The 13692-nt window shown below is 35.8% G+C and overlaps 1 protein-coding gene across 1 annotated transcript in view; it reads right to left on the bottom strand.

Moving 5' to 3' along the window:
- The window catches only part of LOC124284407 (cyclin-dependent kinase-like 3), a 53612-nt gene extending 45035 nt beyond the window's left edge, over positions 1 to 8577 (bottom strand). Inside the window, 1 exon segment of the mRNA XM_046720495.1 lies at positions 8220 to 8577. The gene's annotated coding sequence lies outside the window, so the exon portion shown is untranslated.
- Between the last annotated feature and the right edge of the window lie 5115 nt (positions 8578 to 13692).

Genomic DNA, 13692 nt, shown 5'->3' with positions numbered 1-13692 from the left:
CTGGGCATAATCTGGGCAAAGACAAAATCTGGACCATAACCTGGGTGAGGACAAAATTTGGACCATAACCGGGGCAAGGACCATAATCTGGACCATAACCTAGGCCAAGACCAGAATCTGGACCATAATCTGGGCAAGGACCATACCCTGGGTTAACAATAATAGGTTTTCTGGCACACACAGGGAAATTGCAGTTCACTAATCGATTATACCATTCATTCATGTCTATAAAAAAAGTATTGACAACACTAAGATTATCTGAGAAGGATACCAAGGATCCATTTCAAGATGATGTTTAAAACTAAATCTACTTCATGTTCTTATTTAATCCAGATCAACATGAACATTATTTCTACAATTTAGAGTATCATATTAATCAGATTGGCTGGTGTTTATTTCACTACATTCAATTTATTTGTCTCAGAAACTCCATTAACTCTAAAACCACCAATATTATGTTTGAGAAAAATGTCTTCCAATCTTCACTTAATCCTTAGCGATTCTCAACAATTATATTCAGACCGATCTCAGCCTGCCAGTGCCACCTTGCCTTCAACTACGTACAATCATGACCTCTGATCCCTATATCAACATCAGAGTATATTACCCATGAAGGTGAAATCTGCCAAAGGCAAGACCACAGAACTAATACTCAGGTGACAAGCTTATCTCGCACAAATAGGTGGCACACAAGCAGGTTAGGATAAGTACGATATGAAGAGAACACCCCCTGCCGCCCTGACCTGACTGTGAGCACTGACAACTGCAGGTCATCTATAATGTATACAAGGTCTGCCCTTGTTACAATACAGGTCAACACAATCAACAACACAAAAGCTGAACCCATATTGGGAACCCGTCTGGATATGCACCCAATTCTTAGATCAGCAATATCATACATTATTGATGGACAAATGGAAATCTGAAAACCAGTTGCCAGACATTCTTACATAATGTTATTGTAACCATGGTTACAAGAGCTGGATTAGCAGATACTCAAAATCAAACCCACCATTAATACTTATCCTCTTAAGAGTCAGATTACAGCAGTGCCATGTTTTAAAGTGCCTTGGATCAAGTGTTCCATTGGTTCATATCCAGTAATTTGTCAAGAATCATGTCTGTGTTTGGACACATGTCCAGTTCATTATGGGGCTGGCTAAAATGATCGATAATCAGAAATATCATTGATAGAAAAATTATTAATGATTATCAATATGAAAATTCTGCTATCGATAATGTTGTACATTAACTTTTGTGATAGATAATATTTTAATTTTCTCACACAATATACAGATTTAGGACTTTATTCATCGTCAGCTTCTAAATTGTGTTCACAACACTGTCTTGTTAATAATCCATGCAAAAACATGTCGCCACTCACCAGTGATGTGAAATATATTCGTTTTAGACATTTTTTGCCTTTTCCCTCAAAGTTACATCTCTGATATCTATTGATAATCGATTGATATTTAGTTAACGATAATCGATCTCTATGGTCTATATCCATAGCCAGCACTAGTTCATTATGGGAAAAATGTTTCCTTCATAGTTATCAAAGAAACAAGGAAAATTTAAAAAAAATAAATTATATTTCTTTTCTGATCATTCTAATTGTCACTTTCACTAGTTTCAGCTTCTACACGATGGCACAGCACATTATAATGATTATTGCTAGTTATGTTATTTGATTATAGGAAATCAAGTCTATCTGCTAACCCATGGCTGCTGTAAACATCTTTGAATATCTCTAACCAAGGTGACCATATTGAGTGTCCAGTCATTACTATCGAAGCAAATGTACACACTCTGTATGATCAAGGCCAAGTACTATCAAAACTTAAAATATAACACTACAATTCAAAATAACTTCAGAAACCATATACCTTCAAATATATCATATATTTCTGGAACTAACACATGTCTGAAAGGATTATTTAGATTATAATTATCATGATTATATTTTCACTGCTAATACTATTATTACTTAACCATGGGACTTATCAAGACCTGCTAAGTAGTTTGTAGCAAATATTAACTGACTGACTGACTGAGTTTAGTTTAACGCTGCTTTTAGCAATATTCCAGCAATATCACGGTGGGGGACACCAGAAATGGGCAAAGTATTAACTGACATTACCTAGTTTATGCTGTTAAAGTTATAATTGTGTGCGTAGTAGAGATGCCTATTATTTCGCTGATAACAAAACAAGAAAAAGGGAAAAGGTTTTAATGCTTAGTTTAACATTGAATCTAACATTCAAATTCAATATCAGTTATCTCTGATTTAAAGAAAATGAGAACATAAAAGAAATTCTCACTTCTAATAAAACAAAAAAAATTAAATTTCCTTTAAAAAAGGGCAATTAGTTCTGAAATTTGGATAATCCTTCCTAAACATTCTGTATTTATGAAACCATCCTTGTTATATATTTTATGATAGAGAAATATCACCATGATTACTGCTGAGTCATTCCCTGAAGAACCCAAGTACAAACAACTGGAGATGTGTATTGCCTGGACGTTTGTATAGCAACACATAGCAATACTTAGATGTTTATTGTGATTGATATATATTCTAATTTGGATCATCAAGTTCTTTGACAGATTATCCCCAAACCTTCTTACATATGGTCTTGACAAATTTTACAAGTTCGCCATCGTTTAGTTTCACATTTACCTTATTTGCTGTGTAATGAAAAGCAAGGGCCAAAATAAAAAATCAAGATAGTTGTTCTTATACATAGTTTGCAATAAGTAAATGATATAAAACTAAATACCATCTCTGAAACTATTCCTGCAGATGCCATTAAACAGCTGGGGAACTGCTGAGTGTGGTATTTAATAAACAAACAATTACTACTCTCTTCCCACAAGAACAAATCAACAGTACTCTTGTGCACCTAGCCACATCATTTCGATTCCAACATCAGTCAATATTCCTATGATTAATCAACAGACTTCCCTCTCAGGAACTCTTCTTTATACCAAAGATGAATCAACCCATAACCTCATACGTGACCACGGGTCATTCAATCCTCCCACCTCCGTCCACTCTCCCCACCGGTCAGCTACACACACGGTGTACCCATCCAAGCACAAGCAGCCATCAAAAGTCAATACACCTTCAATTATTCAGCAGTACTGTGGATCCCCGTACCCAGGCTAGATATGAAGAGGCAAGCTGTGGAGTAGACTGGTGAATTATCTATGGGGTGTGAGCTAAGACAGGGCCATATAGTTGTGTTATGTCATTGTTTACAGGGCTCAACAACAGACAGGGGTATCTGGTGAAAGTTTACTGTGACTCTGCTTCTTATAGTGTAATTACCATTGTATTGTACTTGATGATACCAGAGAAACGGTTTGACTTATCCAACTGTCTGGAAATTGATTCTCTACAGCAATCTCATCAAATGAGACATTGTTCAAGTGAATGACATTATACACTGTTACCATGGTTACAGTAGACAGTAGTTTTCAAAATTATCAGTTTTCAGTTAGTCTGAGATGAATACAATTCAAGGAGTGGTGACATGTTTTATGCACTAATTCAACTACTCTGTAAACGGCAACACTAGAAGCAGATAGTTTTTGTACACTACTGAAAATATAAGTAATTTCTAATCCATTTACAAGGTTACAGTCTAAACCAGATGTTACCAAAATGTACATTCTGCAAAATCATCAAATTAGTTAATTTCTACCAGAATTAAGCTTATTTTCAGTCCCTTTCAGATCACTTGGAAACAAGAATTGTGCATATCAACACTCCAATGTCTAAACAAAGGCAGTGTTGGAAATTAAGCATGAAAGTCAGTTGTCATAAACCTACCGGTACATGTTACAACTTTAAACTTTAGGGGTTCCCTTAAACCATAGATAATAAAGAATCATAGGTCAATGACCCCTAGACACGCCTTAATTTCGAACACCTTAATGTATCCCCATATTCCTAGAAATACAAGAAGCGAGTTTCAAAGACAGAAACAACCAGCAGCTTGTGGACAATACAATATTGAACCAGCCAGTTACTACAGTTAAAAACTAAACACTTCAGATTCCTTGGTCTCTACTAAAACTAGAGGTTATATTGCCTCTATCTCTGACACAATTACACATCAAAGACATGCAATATTCTAATCTTATCCAAAACCACACAGTCATTCCTGTTTTCATTACTTTCTTTGACACATAACACTGACATAAATTCTATTGAAACGTTACAATCAAGCCGACATTATTTCCCAAGTGATGTGTGTTTCTTAACCCCATGGGGTCCTTCAACCCAGCAAGCCAGTGCACTGCAGCACTTTATAGTTATCTATTTGTCCAGTGTAAACACATCTAGCTTATCAAACAGTTGAGTTATGGGACCTGATCCAGCCCCTCATAAGAAAATCTGTACCAAAGTATTTCACACAGTTTGCAGAAAGAATGTGACTGTTAAATTGACCTTTTGGTCTGTATTCTTTCAAGTATTTTGTGTCTGATTTGAAAATACTGACATTAACATGTAGTCGATGAAATATGTTTACCTGTGTGCATAAGGTGAAATAAAGTAGTACTAAATCAGAACCATTTACAGAATTCAGGAACACTTGTGTCTATCTGAAAGTGGATAGGTACATGTATTGACTTTCACGGTGACTTATCTGGGACAGAAAGGTGTCTTTGGTAGGCAGGTTGGGAATTACTTTTTGACCAAATGAATATATTTAAGATTTTATTTTCTTAAAATTCCAAAGCAACTTGATATTAATTTCAATGCAAAGAAGTTCAACATGGCAAACTTAATAGTAAACACAGAAAACTTGTCATCATTTTTTTGTCCTGTTATCAGTAGTGGTGGTCCGATTAATTGAAATAATCGAAGATTGGTCGCAGTGACTAAACGACCAAGCAATCGATCATCTTTTCTCATAATCGAACACAAACAATTCTGGAACACTTGTTTTTATCAACAATATTTTTCACAAGGTTGGTTTTGTCTGTTACATTTCATAAGCACTACAAGCTCATTCCAAGTCATGATTGAATTTATCTTAAAGACACCAAGAAATTTATGTTCCTAGCATACTAGTCATCCTTTAAAGATGTGAAATTTTGCCCAAAAACAAAATAACTACATGTTTTTTCCCTTATTTTTTGTGCTTTAACAGATTTCATTAATGAGGCTAACCAATTATTTTCGATGATTGATCGGTGGTAATGAACCAATCATCAATTATGAGATTTTAACCAATTCCCAACACTAGTTATCAGTGAAATAGAAGTCACCTCTACGGACCAAATTATTAGTTATAACTTCATAAACATTAACAGGTATTTTATTACATAAATTTTGGAATTTTAACAATGTTAGCTGATATTTCTTATCAAATATCCAAATTAAATGAATATATATTTCAATGTTTGTCAATTACTTCCAACAAAGAAATGTTTATGTATGTATTACAGCAGGTATAATGCTCTGTTGCACGTAAATGCATGTTTTCATTGTTTGTAACTTGTACACATGAAAATGAAATTGCACAACAGCTACTGGTTTTGACATCAATAAAAGACACATCAAATAACTGACAATTGTTGAAATACATACCAGTAATGTAATTGAAATATTTCATAAAAAATATATTTTGCAAACTGGCTTTGACGTAAACAATGTTTTGAATGTAATATGTTGATAGCATCACCCTGTTAAGATTGTCAAAAAAAGTAGAGACAACCTTATCTATATGTACTTATCTTATTACATCTCATCTCAAAAACATTGCCAAAATATTCTATCGTTACAGCATAAGGTTTAGCGAATTAAATCAGAACTAGTTTATAAGTTTAGTAAAACTTATGAAAATCAGATCTTAAATGAAGGACGTCTGAGGACATCACATATTACAACACATCAGAACCTTTTGTAAACTTTGACTGACCAACAAAATGACTAACAAGAAGTTGACATCAGCCAAACAAAAGTGTCATTCTTGAGTTATTCAGCACTAGTTTTAAACTGGTAACTTCCATTCTTGACTCCACTGTTAAAAATATTCTGCCATAGTTCTTGAGTCAAAATATGAACATTGGACAACAACAACCTTCTGGAATATCTAACAGATGACTGTATGACAAAACATCCCACAGGGTGTGCAAAGTCTTCTATTCAAAAGTATATCCCACTAAATTGAGAGATAGAAAAGGATTTTGTTGGAATCAGTCGTACAGCCCCTAACTGTCGTTTGGAATACCTTGAGTTTAGCTTCTCAGTGATAAGAAAGCACATTCCAACTGTCTTGACATGGTTAGCGACGCACTGATTGCTGAATGAAAGGTTGTTCTGACATGACACATAGTGGGATGTCCTCATATCTTTGTTTATGGTAGCCTGAACTATGATCTGATTTTAATTTGATTGTCATGTTTATTGCAGAAAGGTAATCACGGTTCGGCTTTAATATCGTCATGACAATTAAAGCATCTTTTGTGAAAATCATGTAAAAATGTCTTACAGGCAAATATATAGCATTTTTCTTACATGCTTTTCAACAGTTCATGCATTAACAACCTATGGTTATTTTTCATCAACTAAAATGTTTAAATCATGTTTGAATGTGTGAGGAAAAGATAAATCAGTAATATGTTTTTCAATGTCCAAATATCCTTACAAGATCATGAAGATCGGTAAAGTTGAAGCATTGAATGCAACAACAATAGCTGGATAAATGTAAAAATGATAATGTTTCAACAGAATGTAGGCAGTGGGAGACACCAGTCACACAGAAATATAATAGTCACTTTTGTAAGATGAATCATTTGTGAACAAGATCCGACTGAAATTACAAAGAAACAATTTAAATCACATATTTGTGTTGGAAAGTACAAGCTGGTAAATTCTTGAACTTGAAGTAGCAGAATTAACCCAGTGTTCTGAAAAGACCTGTGGCTCATTAAGAAATCTTGCATAATGCCTATACATATATATATGTCTCCTTATCATATGTACTATGTTTGGCAGCTGCCATGAAAGTATAGTGAATATGCACACAAATATAGTAGTATTATATTTCCATCAAATATATTTCTATGTGTAAGACAGGAGGTATTTTAGTTTTTATATTTTACCTGATTAAATTACCATTTCAAGGCAAATGTGTTCATAACTGACTGATTTACTTGACAAGTCTAGCTCAACATGGGTGCAACATACAAAATGGTCCATTTCACAGGTTGAAAACATGTTATTACTGCCTGCTGTCAATCAACATGACTCAGAATAGTTTACTTCATTCATCAAGAAAGGAAACTCAAATAATACATGTTGTGATTTGCTTGTAGGTACTTGCAACTGCTTAATCATATGTCGTGTGTCAGGGCAGGGATGAAAATCTAATTAATATATACTTGCCTGAAGTTTTGGTATAGATGACAAGCAAAGAAATATTAGAAATAAGCTAATTCACAAACTCAACCTGGTCTACAAAAGTCTGAGTCTTCTGAAGACCATCTAGAACATGTTTATAGGCATTATTTTCGAATCTGATGACAGATGACTTTAACAAGAACATACTGACTGTTAATATGTTAGTAGGTAACATTCTAGACATGGTAAATTCATATTGGATACTAGCAGGAGCATGATGAGTAGTCAAACTCTGCAAAGTGAAAATTATCATGGTTGTTGTGCACTTTGAAATGCACCCACTAGTCGTGGTACAATATTACCAGATTACTTCTATATCTTATTTTTAAAGATGTGCTGATAGTGAAATTTCCACTGAATGATAACTTTACAGTACTTGCCATTACACTTATGAGAATATTCTTCAAAAGTCAAAAGAATAGGAAGTGTCCAAGGAGAGACCATTAAAAATGATCAAGTAAGAAATAAAACAACTTTCAAACATTTAAAATATGTCTGATCATAGATCAGGAGAGATAATGTAAGGGGTCCAAAAACCTTTTACTTTTACCCTTTGATTAATATGAAATACACAACGCCATTGATTAATACTTGTTTTTGATAAAATTGTTTTTAAAGATACATGTGCAGATATACATGTTTCTTTAAACTGGAAACATTGTCGGTTGATTATCTGAATCTTTACTGAGCAGCGTGCAAGTTTATACCTAACGAACAACATCGTCTCCTAAAATTCTCAACAACAATATGACTTCTAGGCTCAGTAATGTTATCAGAGTATCAATCTATGTGCTGTACTTACCCGATTCATTTGCCAGAACTTGTTCATTTGAAATACCAGTAATGCCGAGTTCAAGATAACTGTCAAAAAGTGTTATCCAAAACCATTCATGCAACACCCCACATGGTTATAAAAACAATGAGGTGCCCTATCGCCACAGCGGTATCAATGGAATGTTAGCATTTGTCGTGGTTCATGACTGCATTTCACGACATAATCCATCAAAATATCGAAAACATCACTCTGTAACACTAAGAATAGATAGTCCGAGACATGTAAATGTTCAGAATGGACATTCAACACTGAATAATTCAATTTGATCTAATATTCTCACAGAAACATGACACTTGAGCGTGCCCAGCCGCCATAATATTTTCCTTGCCAACCTGCCCACAATGCACAGCGTCCACAGCAAACTTCCGGTGGGTGATCATAAAAGCGTGACGGATTGATTGTTGTGAAAACACTCATTTTGGTGATATAGGGTTAAACCATGTACTCGTTTGTTTTGTGTGTAATTTATCTCCGCTGATTGGTTTCTCGCTTGTCTACAACCGAAATATTAATATTTTCAGAAGTTCGTTTGCGAAACTGATATCTATAATTCTGCCAATATTTAATAGTGTATCTAATTATATAACACTCTATGTTTCAGTCGAAGTAACTCTTTATATTGGTTTTACTTTCATTCTGCCCAAGTTGTCTTCAGATTAAGACCTTGATGATCAGTAAAATAAAACAGTCACTTAATAAATACAACATTCACCTTTTCTTTATCTGAAAAAGTTAACATTTACTGTTATCGTGAAATTAAGGCCTTTTCAGTTATTTGACAAGAAAAGGCAAACATGTTCGCTCTATATGATTTTATTACAATTACCCACAGCTTAAGATTTTTATTTGTCGAAATAAAAAATTGCTAATAAAGACCTTTGAATCGAAACGGGGGACTCTGCAACAAGCACCATATTTGTTGAATTTGTTTCACTAGAGTCTATGATGTGAATCACAGTGACCAGGCACAAAGACTTTGGTGTACTTTGGTGGAGGTGACGATCCTTTCTCTTGTCGTGTAGTCACTGGATTGTCTGGTACAAAATCGATTATGTTGAAAGCGTTGATACAGCTACACCATTATTGACTTCGGCGTTAAAAACAATCAGTCAAATTACTCAAAACTTTGAATAATCATAATATGATGACATAACGCTACCAGTGAAATGTTTTTTATTACTTCCTTCTCGAGGTTGATATGTTCCACATTCCTACAGAACTGATATATTTTACTAACATACCTATTACTAGTGGGGGCGGTGGGTAGCCTAGTGGTTTAGACGTTCGCTTGTCACGCCGATGATCTGGGTTCGATTCCACACATGGGAGCTTTGTGTGAAGCCCATTTCTAATGTCCGTTGCCATGATATTGCTGGAATATTGCTAGAGGCGGCCGGCGTAAAACTAAACTCACTCACTATTACTAGTGGTTTCCCAGACATAACGTCACAACACACAGGCCCCCGCCTTCAGTAAGTACAAGCGACGGTTTACAGTAATTTATGACAGCTCTTCTCTACTTCTTATTTGGCCATAGTCTGTCATGGGTGGTCACATCTTGACAAATTCAGAATTTATAACACATAGCCGAACAAATACTGGTGACAATGGAGCTAGGAGCTGACTTGTACCCAGAGAGAAGTACAAACAGGGGTTGTACATTAACTGTACAAAGTAGCTGATATCATTCGTCATGGGCATTATGTTTATAGCTCTTTAAACGGGTTTTGTTTCACTTTAGATTAATATGCAGTAACATTCAAATGATAGTGTGTAGGGCAAATACCTGATTTTCATTCTGCACATTCAAACATTGGCGTAGAAACTTTGTGTTTAGAGAGTAATGACATTCAATTTTTGAGAAGATGGGATATATGTGATATACCTTGACTCAAAAGATTATTAATCAAATGCTTTAATTTTGACTTTTGATGTTATTTAGTTTTGTCTTTCATTTATTTGGGTTTCTCTTTCTTTATCTAGGCCAGTTTAGCCATGGGAATTTATAACTTTGCTTTGTCTTGATCTCCTCATATACCTAGCCCCTTCTCTCTCTCGCTCTCTCTCTCTCTCTCTCTGACTCTCTCTCTCTCTCTCTCTCTCTCTCTCTCTCTCTCTCTCTCTCTCTCTCTCTCTCTCTCTCTCTCTCTCTCTCTCTCTCTCTCTCATAAATTTACATTCAATATTAACGAGGACGCACTCCGTGTGGGTAAAACCATTGTGCGAAATAGCCACTGGCCCGCTAGCCCGTGTCTAGTGAAAAGTCAGTCGGGCCAGTAAATCTCCACTGACACTGGCCCGACTGGCTAGTGAATTTTCATGGGGTCATTTTGTAAATATTTCACTCTCTACTACTTGTTAAGTTATAATACACTTTTAAATCATGCAAGATTATGGCCTGATAAAAATGTTCATTACATTAGCAGTTTAATAATGAAACCCATGTCTACATTCAAATTTCGGGCTAGTTAATTATTTTGTGGGCTAAAAACTTTCAGACATAGCTAGCACGACTGGCTAGCAAAATTTGGAAACTATTTCGGACACTGGACCGTAAAACGCTTTACATATACATAGGACAACAAGAAGAAATTTAACTGCAGAATTTACGTAGTCATTCTTTGGAAATAGGGGCAGCGGGGTAGCCTAGTGGTAAAGCGTTCGCTCGTCACGCCTACGATCAGGGTTCGATTCCCCACATGGGTACAGTATGTGAAGCCCATTTCTGGTGTCCTCACCGTGATATTGCGGGAATATTGCTAAAAGCGGGATAAAACCACACTCACTCACTCAGTCACTTTGGTAATATCTGTATACAGCAACAAAAATCATGTTGAAATGGAATTCATTATTTCATGTTTCACCATCACCCTCTGATTCCATATTTTGATAACAACCCATATATCTATTGAGATACATGACCAAGAGTGTTGTTTATATTCGTAACATGGAAACGTGGACAGGAATCTACAAGCGCCACTTTTAAAACGACACACGATAGGGCTGCGACAGGCGTGTTTCTGGGTGTTATTTCTTTATACGATGAAATTGATATTCATTGTAATGGCATGAAGTTCTTTACAGGGCCACGTGGTCTCCTTAACTAGCCCGTATCTGGTATTATATATCATTTCACAAATAGCGGTAATACCAATTCCATGTTTTTGTGATAAATCCCTGATGTGAATACAAACAAATATTGATTCCAGACATTACTCAATATATAACATACATGTACGTATGTTTGTATATAGGTGTGCATACGTACGTACGTAAGGCGGGCTTTTTTTGATGGACGATTACACTTTGTTGAAAACAGTTGTACGTCTTCCTTAGCAATCTTCCAGTCAATGATATTGCCATATTGCTAAAAGCGGCGTAAAACTTCTTTCCTCGCGTAGCGAGTACCGATTTAGGTGTTTATGTTAGATGCAATGACGTTCACTAGCCTTTTACTACACCTTATACAACGGAAACTGTGAACTGTTTAATTCATCATTTCTTAATATAGACCATGGTTTGAAGCCCATTTCTGGTATATATATATATATATATATATCGGTATGTATGTATGTATGTATGTATGTTCATGTATGTATGTATGTATGTATGTATGTATGTATGTATGTATGTATATGTATATGTATATATATATATATGGGACGCCGCTATTGATTTGCAGATCAGAGTTGCGTCCCTTTTCTTGTCAAGATCCGCCAATCGTTGGTTCGGATCCTACATATTTTGTCTTAACGCCTGTTCGTGGGTTTCACCCAAGTGGTTTACAAACTGCGTAACACGATGTGCAATGACCTGATTGAAATACTGTTCAAAACCGACATTACCATCAACCAAACAATTCAAACTATTGATCCCTTGGTCATGTTACTTACCTTTTGTATTGAGAAATACTTACATCCACAGAAGAATGTACACAACGTGAATCCGGACAATGCATCCGATCACATTCCGGAGCATGCAGCAGCATATATGTGATTAACAGGCGTTGGAAACGTTTCGCCACGGGTGTTTTTTCTTCATAAACCAGTTGTCATTCTACACCCAAAATCGCCAGTATATTTATTACACAACGTTGACGGTAAATAATGACTTGTCATTGATGGTGATTATAAATAAATGATTCTTCACCCCGACCCCCTACTCAACCCCCAGCTGGGAGTGTTTTCTTCAGATAAATCACTTGTGATGTGTCATGTCGTAATCGCGACACGTCAGGTGTGAAATTGCGTCACAGTGTCGCGTGAACGAAGATCACTGTCAGTAAAATGAAACATTTGCTATATTTCTGTCAGATGGAAACAAAACAATATTTCTTTCGTTTCGGATGATTATGCTTTAATTTCCTGTTAAAGTTGCTTTTGCAAACAACTATGTTTACTAATGCTACATTGTACGCTCGGTGTGAATGAATGAAATAACGGCGTTTAGCGTCACATGCCATGGATTGTCAATAAAACGATAAATGACCGCGTTTAACTGATTGGAAAGACTAGGTGAATTGTTATATTATGTCCTAATGAAGCGATTATTGATTCGAAAGGTGGATCAATGAGTGCGTATTTGATTAGGTTTGTTGGTTTGTTGTTTGGTTAACGCCACACTAACAATATTCCAGCTAAATGGAGGCGGTCTGTAAAGAATGGAGTCTGGACCATACAATCCAGTGATCCACATCATGAGCAACGATCTACGTAATTGGTATACGATGACATGTGCCAACCAATTCCACGAGCCTGACCACCCGATTCCGTTAGTCGCCTCTTACGACAAGCATGGGTTACTGAAGACATAACCCCGATCATTACGTGTCTATTTGATTAGGTCCTGATGAAATGTGTTATTACACTTGATGAACGCTTGTAACGTCTTGATCCACTCCGGATTATTCCAGCTACATCACGCCTGTAATAACCGAGTCGTGACCAGGCGAAATAAACGAGTGATTGATAACACGAGCAATTATCTATGTCACCAGGATGGTATCGCATGGCATCACACACAATCAGTCAGCACACATACTGAACTCGTACACAAATATTACAACTGCTTGTTCATCGTGTACGGATTACGTACATTTTGGTTTGGGATTTAACACGAAACAAAGGAGAGGCTTTCACAAAGTAACAATTGTGTAATAATTGGTTGATTTACAAGGAAGTACATAGAACAGGTTATACCTTGAGGCACAAAAATCTAAATACCAAACGCAGGGCATACTTTCAATACAAAGTGTAAGCGTCACAGCCACAACTGACACAGCCAATAACGTTAATATCTAGACTGACATTTGTATCACCGATCACAGATCTTTATCGTAATAATTACCACCCTATCTGATACATATCACAGTAGTTTCCACTTAATGGTAGATTTTAATTAGCGATTTCGCTTATCCGTTAGTGTGTAATCAATCTACTAC

Source organism: Haliotis rubra, unplaced genomic scaffold (assembly GCF_003918875.1).
Source record: "Haliotis rubra isolate DU_JTF1 unplaced genomic scaffold, ASM391887v1 Scf336, whole genome shotgun sequence".
NCBI lineage: Eukaryota > Metazoa > Mollusca > Gastropoda > Lepetellida > Haliotidae > Haliotis > Haliotis rubra.
This window is presented reverse-complemented; position numbering and strand designations above follow the sequence as displayed.